We start from the raw sequence: 5574 nt of genomic DNA on the forward strand, positions 1-5574 counted from the left end.
CGAGCACAGACCAGTTCTGTGTATCTGCAATATCAAAATAATTAATGATTCTTTGTATTGCACCTTCGTGCATTAAATTAACTTTACTGATTTTTATTTGTATCAAAAGTATCTTGTCGGTAATATGTACTAAAATGCTACAAATGAAACAAAAAAAGAATAGCAAATAAAGAATAGAAATAGGATAAAGCCATCAGCGCCATCTCTTGATATCTTTTCGAAAATAATTCTACAAGCAATAGATAATAATTGAAGTTGATTTTTTAAATGATTAGTATTTTCGCATTTTTTAAATTTTTATTATTAATTTATTTGCTCTTTTATTAACAATTTATTATTACAATAAATATAATAATTGATATATATTCTTATAAATTAAAATTATATTTATTGTTTTATACTATTAATTTTTAATTTATAATTATCAAAAAAATATTTAAAATATTCTAATTGCGATTTTATATAAAATTATAAAATAATAATATGAATAAATATTTAAAATTTATTCTCTATGTTTTTAAAATTTAATTTAAATACAATTTCAATTCATTTGTTTTTATATACATTTAAATAATAAAAAATTACCTTATATAGTAAAATGCAAGCGACTTATCGTTTATAGATAATGATCCAACAACAGTTATCCGTTCATAATATCGATGAAATATATCAATATTTCATAAATAAAATTACAAAATTATCACACATACTAATAAATAACTAATAAATATACTTAAAACACTTATGAATCATACATGCATATTTTAAATAATAAAATTCGTGTATTAATATAAATTATATATGAAATTGAACTCGAGTAATCTAAACGATATCGCAGTTGCAACGGAACTAAACTTTTGTAGTTTTTTTCTCACTCGGTAACTTTCACTCAGTGGACAAGATCGAACGTAGTAACTATTTAAAAAATATTAGATAATTTTTAATAAACTTCAAACGAATATTTTAAAATATGATATATTTAAATGTTATAATTTTCAATATTCTATTAATACTTTATTAATTAATTTTGTAATTTGTTTATTTAAGAGTCGTATAATGATTTTTGATATTACGATTTATTAAATTTATTAACTTTATAAAAATTTTTTATTTATAATATAATTTATCATTTATTAAATTTATTCTTTTTAAAAAAATGTATTATTTTCAATTTTAAAATCATTTTAGAAATATTTTTATATTATACTTTTTATGTAATAGAGAATGATAATAGTTATTAAATTATATATTTTTATCTTGTTTAATTAACTTCTTGAATATGTAATAACAATTAATATTTTTATTTGTTTAGAAATCATCCGATAAAAATATACGATTTCTGTCGATATATTAATATTTTGCAATTTATTTATAACTTCATATTAAAATTTAATTTCAATTTCAACTATTAATTATAGTTTTGCAGTAATACTGCAATCACAAACGAAGTATTATGACAAATCGATAACATTAAAAATAATACTAAAATGGTAAGGGGGCTCTGGAGTCTTTTAAACATGAGCATTGATATAAAAATACAATGAATGTTAAATCTATTTTATATCTTGTCTATGCTGTCTATTTTACATTTTATGAATGTAATTTCTATATGGCAAATACTGCCATCTATGTACATTTTATCGGTAGTTATCATTTAACCATAGATGAATTCGTTTAAAATTTAATTTTTAAATTTATCAATAAAATTAATTTTAAATAAGAATTATAAATTCTTAGCAAAAATGAAATAGTGAAAAGAAAATTTGTTATGAAAAACATAATATTTATGAGTATCAAAATTATTTAATTTTATAAATAAAGAATGATAGATGAAAAAATGTTGTTACCGACTTGAAATAGTTTATCATCTGTCTATTACATACTCAATGCCTTTGTTAGAATCATTTGTAAGTTCATACGCGCGGTAGGTACTACCCTCTGCTGTCAGGTATTAAAACGGGGGTGTGAGAGTGAGCTGTTTCTCGACGTCGGCTGATCAGCTGTGCGATTTGAGGTAGATTTTCCCCTTGTGGTGTGGTGTCGTGCACATTCAGAGTCTTACGCTCGATCGGCATAGATCTGTGAGATCACGTAACAAGCATAGAATTCGAGTCGTGGCATAAATACAGCAACGATAGTACGCGGTGGCGGCGATAAATCGGTAGTATTTTCTTGTGAAGGGGGCCAAGTGAGGCATGACGGGAACAGGTGACAATAGAGCTTCGCCATGTTAGATTTTACGAGATCGCGAAACGTGCGCCGCTGCTGCTGCTGGTGCTAGTGGAGAGAGAGAGAATTTATTTTGTTTTCTCGACTCTCGTGCTACTTTCCTCAGCGGTGATCCAACTGAAAATCATCCAAGCTGGATAGGTTACCCGAGTATCTCCGCGATACCGTGGACTGGTTTATGGGGTAAGTGTTTTCGAGTGAAATTTTCACTTTCGGCAACAATTTTTTCGACAATAAGAATTATCGGAGTCACGGAATAAAGGTTAACCTCGATGTTCGGCCTAACCTCCCCGTCGAGATTGACGCTCTTTCGCTCCGGTACGTTACTTTGCCTCGCTCTTAATAATCGTCTTGTCTTTTCCCTTTTTCTGAGAGAAAGTAATCTCCGAGACTTTCTGTGTCATCGCGGAATTGTGTCGTGCATTTCTATATACGATGTCATCTAAAATTTCGTCCGCTACTGTCCTGAAAATAACGCGTGGATAGAATGTTGAGTGCACAGTGTTTCCCTTTTTCGCTTTTCCGTTTTCGTATTTATAAAAATTGCTGACAATGATGACAACGTCGATTATTTCGTCGATTATTCAATAAGGTTAACAAAAATCGCGTATGTTAATGATATCGATATTTTATGTGAAAATATAGTTTCAAATAGCCATGGTAAAAATATCTTTATATTTGTCAAATGTTTATCGTTTTTGAATTTCTTATTTTTATTTTTTTATCGTAATATATGTAACAGAGAGGAGTAATCAAGAAAACTTATATAAACGTCACTTATAAGATTATCGATAAAAGAATAATTTTTTTTCATGTATAAACTTGAATATACTCACGCATTCGCTTATATTACATTACTTTATTATTTTTTTATCTATCAATGACGCGAATTGTTGTCGATATTTTTAAAAATGTTTTACCAATAAATGTGTTATTTAAGATAATGTAAGTAGTTAGAAAATCGTAAAACAAGATAGCTTTGTGTTTGTTCAATTTTATATTTCTGTTTTGTTGCCTACCAGTAGATTCAAATAGATTTACTTCTTTTTGTAGAATCATAATTAAGAATGTATCACATTATTCTTACATAATTTTCCCTTTTTAATTATACTATACTTGTGATTATTATTATGTTTGTCATGTTCAATAATAAGTCGATATTGCATTTAATGTATATTTTTATATTTTTATCAAATGAAATATTTATATATCTAGAATAATAGTATATATTATATTAATAATATAGATTTACGATTATTACTTTAAAATTCGAAAGATATATACGATTTTTAAATAACGAATTTTAAAATAAAATTATTATTTCGAATTATTCTAAGAAAACAAAATTTAGTTTCACATTATCATCTTGATATACATATATCTTTCGAATCTCGTTTTGTAATGAATTTTAATGATATATTTTTCAAAATTATCTTTATCGAATGATTCGAGTCTTTTATATTTTACTACTTTATCGAATTTTCACGATATGGAAACATGGCTATATCGCTATCGTAACGATAAAATTAATCTCTCACAACTACCAATTACGTTTTTCATACATAAACTACCCTTAAAAGAAGAAAGTACAACACGATAAATCGTGATATCTTCGCGTATGACCGATTTAAGTATTTTCATGCTAGTTTTACGCATCGACAGTGCGCAAAACGTTAGTTATAGAAACGAACCGTAAAAGAACTATACTGTAAAATATATAATTGCTTATTTTTTCCGTTCTACCAGACAGAAGTTTTTCGATTTACGTGAACTGATTTTCTCGGTGATGAGATAGCTTTCAAAACTTTTTTTTAGAGTTTTTAATGCTTTGTGGTTTGTTATTTATTTTTTCTTTTTCATTTCCGTTCAACCGCATTATATGGTTAAAAAACGTATTATTTTATTGCGACATAGAAGGAACAAATAAAAAACAAAAAAGTACATGAGAAATTAAATACATATATCAGTTTTAATTAGATATGTCATTATTTTTAGGAACTGTTAAAAATGTTAATTTATCGTCTTATGAAAAGATTTAATATCTTCGATCACTGCAACGTATCATTTAAAAATATACCTCTTTTAACCTCTTTATATTTGTCGAGATACGTCTTTCTTGGTAAAATTTTTTAAATGAGTTATCGAGTTTGTGAATTATATTCGATGATCCGTTTAATATAGATCATTTGATTAAAAAAATTATATATTTTTGACAATCGATAAGAAATTAAGAAATCTTTTAAATAAAAATATAACATTAAGAAAAAAAACTATATACTATTTCATTAATAGAAAATGTAATTTTTAGAACGTAAAAATAACTATAAAGAAAGAAATAGGAAGCATATTATGAAGAGAAAACAGATTCAACAAAATCATGGTTACGGAGAAAGTTAATTAATTAAACAATATTCTTTTTAAAAAATATTAAGAAAAGAGTATTATTATAAGTGTAATAATGAAAAGATGAATATTATTTAAGTTTTGTCATTATTGTTTTGTTAGAACTTTTATGTTTCTCTTTTTAAATTCATTTTATATATTTTTATATATATCATTATAGATTTTTCTTTCAAATAAATAGTTTCAAAGATACAATAATTGATAAATAATATTCTATAGTATTTTATATTTAAAATATGATTGATAAATATATATATATATAAATAGTTAAAGTACATTTTAATACTTCCAGAATTTGATCCATGTTTCAAAGTTAGTTTTATTAAATTTCTAAATTTTTTTTCGCTTCTCACTGTATATTTTTATTTCTTATTTATATTTACTATTCTATTATTTTTATTATTCTATTATTATGAATATTCAATTTATTATTTTAACATTTAAACTTTTTTCTTATTTTTTTTAAAGATCCCTAAAAAAAAAATTCTTGTATCAAAATACGAAAAATATAAATTTTCTTCTTATAAATAATTCATACAATTATTTCTTTTTTTCTTTCTTGCGAACATATTATTTATTTCGTATACGAAATAATTTTTTTTATATTTTTCAATAATATTTATCATAATACTTTTTTTCGATATTAATATTCTTAGATTTCTAATAAATTTTATCTTTTCCTTATGATAAATTGCAAATTAATTGTTATCAAATCGAATAAGTTAAACAAATTTTCTTAAAATTAATAGATTATAAAAACAAATTTATTTTCATCGTGCGAAAATTTAAAATGAAAATTCTATTGAAAAAATTCTATTAAAAATTTAGAAAAAGAGAAGAAAAGTAAAACGAAATAAAACCAGGAAGAGTTAGCATTCATTATCGTTCTTAGAATCAGAAACATTAAGGCAAACCGTATCACCAATTATAGAGGAACGAATT

This window comes from Apis laboriosa, unplaced genomic scaffold, assembly GCF_014066325.1.
Source record: "Apis laboriosa isolate Shangri-la unplaced genomic scaffold, ASM1406632v1 scaffold68_cov148, whole genome shotgun sequence".
Classification (NCBI taxonomy): Eukaryota; Metazoa; Arthropoda; class Insecta; order Hymenoptera; family Apidae; genus Apis; species Apis laboriosa.